Below are 8,266 nucleotides of genomic sequence, written 5' to 3' on the forward strand. Positions count from 1 at the left end.
GGTGCGGGTGCCACACCAAGGGTTGCGATCCCGTTGCCGGTCCCGGTCCGGTACGGGCGCGACACTGAGGGTTGCGATCTGTTGCCGGACACGAAAAAAGAAAAAAAAAAAAGAAGAGAGGGGAGAGTCTATCTTTCTCTCTGCTCCCTCTGCTTCCACCATCTTGCAATGTGAGACCACTGGGTCACTGTCACCATCGCCAGATGGACTTTGAACTTCCCAGCCTCAGAAACTGTAAGCAATAAATTTCACTTTCTTTATAAATCACCCAGTTCTAAGTATTTTGTTATAAGCAACAAAAACAGACTACTACGGGCCGGCCCGGTGGCGCACTCGGTTGAGTGCGGCACTTGGGAGCACGGCGGCGCTCCCGCCGAGGGTTCAGATCCCATATAGAGACCGGTCCGCTCACTGGCTGAGCGCGGTGCGGGCGCAACACCGAGGGTTGCGATCCCGTTGCCGGTCGTGGTATGGGCACGACACCGAGGGTTGCGATCCCGTTACCGGTCATGAAAAAAGACAAAAAGGAAAAAAAAAAAAAACAGACTACTACACAACCCTACCCCACCTTAGAAGCTCAGTTATACCTGCAGCCTGGGTCCAGGCCACCTGAGCTCCCCCAGGACAGAAGGACCTACCTGCAGTGACATCAAGGCCCACGGCCTCACCAGCCCCTTCCCTGGGCTCCAGCCACCTCCCTTGCTCCCTCTGTGGGGACATAGGTGTGGATGAGGCAGCCCGCCCTCATGGAGTCCCACAGGGTTCTTGCAGATCAACAAGCCCTCACAGCACCAGGTGGACAGGATGGTGGACACAGAAGAGGTGCTTAATTCAGTCGGGCTGGGGAGGCTTCCTGGAAGAGGCAATGCCAGCCTGAGAAAGAGGGAGAGTCAGTACAGGTAGCCCTTGGGTAGCCTTGTCCCTAAGTCGTTCTGGGGCTGGGCCTGACCCCAGGACAAAGCACCCCATTCCATCCCCCCTTCCCACGCAAGGGCTTGGAATTTGGGGTCCCCTCCTTCACACCCCAATTTACTTAACTTGCCTGGGCCTCAGTTTCCACACACATAGTAAAATGGGAACCCCATGGAGGATTTGGAGAGCTCGTGTGAGGTCTTCAGCTTGGAGCAGTGATCACTGCTCGCCCCAGATACCCAGGAGGGAGACTTCTCCTGGGAGGGGAGACGTCCACCGACCATTGAGAAGTTCACTGAGCCCACTGGTCATTGCTGTGGCTCCAGAATTTCCCCTAAGCCCAGAGTTAGGCTCAGACTGTGGCTTTCAAGGAGTCCTGCTATCAGGGGAGAGATGCCTGAGATCACCTTCCTTCAGGGCTTGATCCCTTCTCCTCTTTCTGCCCTCTGTCCCCTGAGACCCAGCCCTAGGGCAGAGTGGCCCAGGACCCTGCTCCTCCCACCCACCCTACAGGGTCACCAGGCTGTGCCCACCACCTTCAAGGCAGCATTTCCGTCTTCTCTGTCCTCCAGCTGGGGCACCCTCCACAGCGTGGCTGTTTAGACAACCTCCAAAGGTGCATCCCCAGGGCCCTTCTCCAGCAGCGCAAGGCCCTTGCAATCTACCCCCAGCCCTGGGTCAGCGGGGCACTGAGGGGTCATGGGAGCTACTGTACCCACCCCCCACAGCCACAGCCCGATACCTACCACCTGCTCTTATCCCTTTACCCCCTGGCACTATGGCCTGGTGGCTCAGACAAGGTACCTTTATTATCTCCATTTAAATGAGTCTCAGAGAAGGGAAGTGACCTACTCAAGGGTCACACAGTTGATACTTTCTGAAGGTGGGACTGCAAACAGCCTGACTGCAAAACCAGACTGTCAGCTGTGCCTCAGAACTTATCGTGTAGGGCAGCAGCTGAGGCCCAGAGAGGGAAAGGCTGGCCCTGGATCGCACAGCTTGGAGCCGCCCACCGACCCCAGGACAGCAGCAGGGCGCACACCTGCGGAGAGATAGGAGCTTAGGAGTTTTAAGGGTGGAGGTTCTGGGCTGGGGAAGGTGAGAGGAGGGCAGCTGGGCTGTGGTGGGCTTCCTGCCTGTCCCAGGCCCACCACCCTGGGGCTGCACTCTCAGCAGCCCCAGTGTTTTGTTGTCTGGGTGGTAAGAATGTTCTCACAGAGCTCGCATAAACAGAGCAATATGAGTGCTGACTGAGGTCTACAAGACTGGCCTTCTGAGGCCAGGCCTCCCCACTTCTAAGAACACCCTGTCAGCTGGCCCTGCTATCAGAGCACTGTTGTATCCTCCTCAGAGTGACCCTTCATGGGAGGACAGAGTGTGAGGACAGAGTGGGATCCCTGCCAGGGAACTCCCGAGACAGGTAGGTGACTGGGGCCTCCTGGTGTGTTTGGCCTAGCAGGGATTATACAAGAACTCAGAATGTCTGAACTGGGAGCAGCCCTTGACAGGAGTCCACCCAGTGTGCAGATGGGGAGACTGAGTCTCAGAAAGAGCAGGGATCTGCTGCAGGCCTGCAGCCCTTCAGGGGCAGTGCTGAAGCCAGAATCCAGAGCCTCAGCCTCCCGCCTGCTGAGAAACACCCAGGCCAGCTGCGCCTCTCACTCGGCCTCAGTAGCCTCCTCTGCTTAGTACAAGCCTAGCTCAGGCATGTGCTGACCAGTGCTGGGGCATAAGCCTGGGGCAGAGGTTGGAGACTGGCACTGTGTTGGAGCTGTGGCCCTGGATCCAAAAGCTACCGAAAGCCACATGCCTCCTCACTTTACCCTGGTGGCAGCTGTAGTAGATCATCCCAGGGTCCTGGACCAGGTGGCCCCAACATCATTAGGCCAGGCTCCCACTTCTCTCCCAGGCATTTTCAAGCAGCCTCAACCTCAGAATTGAAGGAGGTTGAAACTGTGCTCAGAGCCCCGGCCTTGGCCCTCTCCTGGGGGTTCAGCCCCTAACTCACTCCCAGGCTCCTGGGCTTGCCTAGGCGGCAGAGGGAGAGGGCAGGTTAGGCATCAAGGATTCTGAGGCTAGGATGTCGGCAAGACTGGTTTGGGTGGGAGGGCACCTTTTAACCCTGCACTGCCTGATGTTGGCCCAGGCTGAGCCCAGCACCCTCCAACCAGTCCAACGGCCCCATCCCCCATGTGCTCCTGGCCAAGGAGCCCACGTGAGGGGTGTCAGGGCAGGCAGGCTTTGGGGAGGGCTGGGCTGGGCATTTCCTGCCAACGGCTGCCAGGGCTCCAGTCCCCTGAAGGGGTGATTCTGTGGTCTTAGTCAGAGGAAGTGAGGCAGGGCAAATGGGCAATGTGTGTGCAGAGCTGCGGGGCCTGGCAGGGACCGCGGCTGCGGGGATGGGCAGCTGCAGGAGCTGCGGAGTGAGCCCAGCCCTGCAGGTCTCCCACACCCATACGTGCTGTGTCTACCCTCAACAGCCAGCCTGCTGCCCGGCACCCACATGGCTCACCCTGAGACCAGGCCCCAGTGGCAACAAGCCCCAGACTCCAGATCCCTCCTGCCCAGCTGCTGAGTCTCTGCCCTGGCCCTCACCTGTGTGTAGTTTAGATGGTCACTTTACCTGTCCGAACCTCGGGCTTCTCATCTATAAAATGGGGAAGACTGTGGACCCCACATGTCCATAGCTTCCCCCCTCCTCAACATAAGTTGTCCACCTTCCCAGTTTGGTCCATTCTGCATGTCCTCGGTTTGAAAGAGCCAGGTCCAGGATAGAGTCTCCGCCATCGTCGAGCAGAAGGTGCGATCCAGGCCCAGACTGGCAGGGCTCCCTCATGAACAGGCTGTTTGAATTGTTTATGCTGTTCAGATGTGCCCAGGGGTGATCCCGTCAGCCCCTACAGAGCCATCTGCATCCCCACCCTCTGGTGGGGCCCAGCAAATTGCCCACCACTTGGTGGTGAGCTGTCAACACCACTGCTGTTACAGGCTCAAGTCTGCAAGCACCCACCATGAGGCCACCACCCTGTCCCACAGCCCCTGCTTCTGAGGGTGTGGCTTGGACACCTGATGGTTGTATTCTTGAGCTTTTTTCTGACCCAGCTCTGACTACAGGGGATGTGAGGTGCAGTTTCTGTCTTGGATCCCAGACTGGGACCTCTTCACCATGAACAAGATGAGGCCTCTCACTCCTTTCCCCCTTACGAAGCCCCAGCAAACCCTGGACAAATGAACGAAGAAGGGAGGAAGCATGGGGCTCAGGGTCCCGAGCCCCCAGCCCCTAACAAAAGGAGGCAGGAGGCATAGCTGGGCATGGGGGAGAGAGTCAACCCTGGGTAGAGTCCTGGCCCTCTGGGCCTCTGTACAGCCAGGTACACATGGAGGGCTGAGGCTAGCTCAGGGGCGAGCAAAGATGGCCTTGAGTTAGCTCACATCATGGAAGGTCACTGAGAGCAGAAGAACAGGCAGGGGCCTGGCAAGGACTCAGACCAAGAGGCCTCTTCTGCTTTCCCTTCCTAAGGAGGCATTGCCCCACCTCACGTCAGTGCTCCCTGTTGGGGGCCAAGGCTGGCTACGGGCAGAGCGCACAAGTGGAAAGTCTTACACTTCAGGGTCGCAGACTTGGATGGAGGCTGGGAGCCCACCTCCCGCAGCCCCCTTCCCACAGATGGGGAGACCAGGGATCAGGGAGGGGAAAGGGTAGGAGCAGAGCCTGGATCCTCAAGGCCGACCAGAAGTGAGCCAAAAAGGGAAAGGCAAGGAAAGTGAGGAGGGTCTCTGGACGGACATGGCAGGGCCAGATGGGAAGGACCCAGGCCCTGGCCAGGCTGGGCAGTCGGCCTCCCTTCCCGGGCTGGGCTGGGTGGGGGCAGCAGGGCTCAGGCAGGCGGGCTGTTGATCCAGCCCAACAATGATGAAACGGCCCCTTTGTCCTGCGGCGCCAAAGTTGCTGTGACTGGAGGAGGCGTGACGTGAAAGGATCATTGTTCCCACTTGGGCAGCCACTCAGGGAGCTGGAGGACCGGCCCAGAGCAGGCTTCATGCCAAGACTTCAGCCCTGCTGCCTGTGGCTGGCCGGGATGTCCTGGGCACCCAGCCTCCTACACATGGCTATCCTCCACCCTCCAGGGCCAGCCCGAGCAAAGGTATCCCTATCCCATCACGGTGCCCTCTCCCTCCCTTGAGCTCCTCCAGTGTGGAATCAAGATATTGCAGATCATGAAAGGGGTGCTCACCAGTGTTGGGGACTGGACCCTGCTCTTCACGTATATGTAAACCCTGCCAGGCAGGATGATAAGAGAGCTCAGGAGTAAAGAGGTGCTTTGTCCTGGGGCGAGGAAACATGCCAGTGACATTCACATCCCCAGGCTGTGGCCTCAGGAACATCTCCTCCCCACCCCCATCCCCGACACCTGGCATATGAGGGGAGAAAGGGCCAGAGGAGGGAGTTGGGCAGCCCCAGGCCACACATCACAAGCTGGTCTGCTGACACCCAGGCTAGACCAGCCTCCCCACCAGTCCTCAGCCCTGATGGATCTCCATTCTCTCTGGACACCTGAAGTCCCCTCCTCCCCAGTCCCATCCTCTCCTGGGTTGAATACTCCAATACATCCTCCCTTAAGCACCTGCCCCCTGAGATCTTTCCAAAACCCAAACCTGATCAGGTCCTGCCCCAGCTTCAAACCTGCCTGCCATGGCCCCCATGTACAGAGAAAGTTCAAGCTCTTGTGCCGGCAGCATTCAAGGCCCTCCCTGCACTGTAGCAGCCGGGAGTGGGATCTGTCTCCCTCGGCCCCTGTGTGGGAACACTGACCACAGTAAAGACCGTTTTATCTTCCTACATCCAGCCTCCAACCCTTTTGCTCCCATAGGACCAGCCCCCTCGAGGGCACATTTCCCCTCCTTCTCCAGGTATAGCTGCCTCTGGCTTCTGGGGCTCAAGGCAGGGGTGATCAGGAGTGGCTGATCCAGGCAGAAGCTGGAGGCCCCTTCTACCCATCCCAGGTGGCCCACTGGCTCCAGTGCCCAGTGCTACTCCTCTCCAGGGTTCTCCTCTGTTCCCAAGCAGCTGACATCAGGCTCAGTCTGACCCAGGCTAATTAAACCCTCCCCTAGCCCACAAGAGGCTCTGGCTCCAGCTCTAGACTTTTTCCCCTGGAGGGACGGAGCTAATTAACCGAGAGGGTTTAATTAATCAATTAGCGTGGCCTCCAGACCCTTCCACTTTGCTGTGGAAGCGGCAGATTTATAAACAGGAGCTGCCAGACCCTTCTCTGGCTGGAAACTGGCAACGGGGAGGGCAGGCGATCATGGTGGGCACAGAGGCAGCGAGGCCAGGGCTGCAGGGGCAGGAGATCCAGAGGTGCAGAGGTGCCCAGTCCCACCTCCTCAGCTCCACCAAAGGCTTGGGCAGGTACAGAATCAGTGATGCCTGAACACATGAGGGGACATGGTGAGGCAATTACCGGGGACCTATGCAACACCTCCATGTGCACAGGTCACGCATGCCTGACTCCCAGAGCTAAGCAAGTTCCCAGAGGTACCCCAGCACTCTTGCCAGCAGGGTCCCCAGGGATGGGGCTGCACGTAGGGCCACAGAAGCCAGAGCAGGTACCAGAGTCCCACCTGGGGGACGAGGTTAGGGAAGGCTTCCTGGAGGAGGAGGCTTTTGAGCTAAGCTAAGATTAGATAGAGGTAGCCACCTAGAGAGGTGGTGTGTGAGGAAGAGTACTCCAGAGGGAGGAAATAGCATGCACAAAGGCTGGAGGCAGGAACAGCCTGGAAGATGTCCCCTTCTGTGGAAAGCCTCCCAGACTGCCCCACCTGTTTGAACTGGCATTCTAGGAAGATGGCCTGGACTCCACTCCCTCTCAAGCCTCCCGAGCTGTTGCCTGCTCTCGCCAGCTCTCCTCCACCTCCCTGGCCGGCCCAGGCAACCCACAGATGCAGCACAATCCCTTTAGAAAGGGGGCTCCAGGCTCCTTCCCTGGAGTCAGCAGAGGTGGAAGTCCAGGTGGTGTCAGAGTTGAGAGGGGTCAAAAGCTCAAAGGCCCCATCAAACCTCTCAGGCCTGGGGTAGTTGAGAGCAGGGACTCCCAAGTCAGCCAGATCTGTGTCCCTTCCCAACACATGGCTTCACTGGTCTGTCTTGGCTTCCTCATCTGCCCATCGAGGATAACCTAGCACCTCCCTCCGAGGGCTTTTGGGAGGATTAAATGAGTTTATCATGCAAAGCCTGCAGGATACCCTGGCCCAGAGCAAGGGCTATGCTGTGTGTGTTATTATTCCTACTCTTACTGCAATTAGACCTGCCAGAGGATCAGTAAGTCAGCACAACTCCCAGGCAGGGCCTCAAGCTGAGGAATGAGTCAGCCCCCAGCCCTTTGCTGGGCCCCTACAGTGTGCCTGGCGCTGCCTACATACAGCTTCTCCAAATCAGCAACAGTAATAGCCAAACGTAAAAGATAAATAGTCCTGCTTTCCTTTCGGAAGCCAATTTGGAAAAATGGAGCACAGGTGTTTGCCCCAAAAATGCCACTTCTGGGCACAAGGCCCAGGAAAAGAATCTGAGCTGCAGAAAACCCATCCCCAGACTCCCTGCCCAGAGGTACTGATGAGACAATGAAGTGAGACCACCTGAGTGCCCACGACCAGGGAGGGGCAGCGGTCCAGCCTCCCTCTCTCCCAGTGGCAAGGGAGAGAGCTGCAGGGAGGGGACTGACTCCAGGTATCAGGAGAAAAGTGTGAGTTGGTTCTTTGCTCCTGCAGGTCCCCCACCAGGAGCACCATCGCAAGCCCCCACGCTAGCCTCTGTTGGGGAGAGGAGAGAAGCGGCTCCGGCTCCGGGAGGAGCCTAGGTTTCAGGCATGTGTGAGTGGCGGAACCAGGCCAGGCTCTCATAGGTGCAGTGCTGAGATGGGCTGACTTGGGAATCGGGGGAGCTAGTGGGGAGGGTCTTTGGGCAGGCAGTGTGGGAAACCAAGCAAAAGAATAGAACGGCTAGGAGCATGCTGAGACCAAAGCCTTGCTGATGGCCCCAGAGGGACAGCTAGAATCCATGATTATACCATCCCCAGACTGAGAGCAGGGAGGGGCAGACCATGGAGCTGTGACCAGGGGCTATAGCTCACCTGGGTGCTTTCTCCCTTGGCAGTACTCTAAATTTCTCAAGACCTCAGGACCAGGGGAAACTGGGGGTGGGGGGAGTCCCCTGGGTAGGGGGAGGAGCAAGTAGATGGAAGGAACAAGTGTCCTCAAGGGGCTACAGCAAAGCAGTCTGCCGGGGCAGGCAAGTGCCTGGCCTGGCTCACCCCTCCTCAGCCAGCTTGCCCCCAGCCAGGTGCCCTGCCCCAGA

The sequence above is a fragment of the Galeopterus variegatus genome, unplaced genomic scaffold (assembly GCF_000696425.1).
Source record: "Galeopterus variegatus unplaced genomic scaffold, G_variegatus-3.0.2 Scaffold3424, whole genome shotgun sequence".
Classification (NCBI taxonomy): Eukaryota; Metazoa; Chordata; class Mammalia; order Dermoptera; family Cynocephalidae; genus Galeopterus; species Galeopterus variegatus.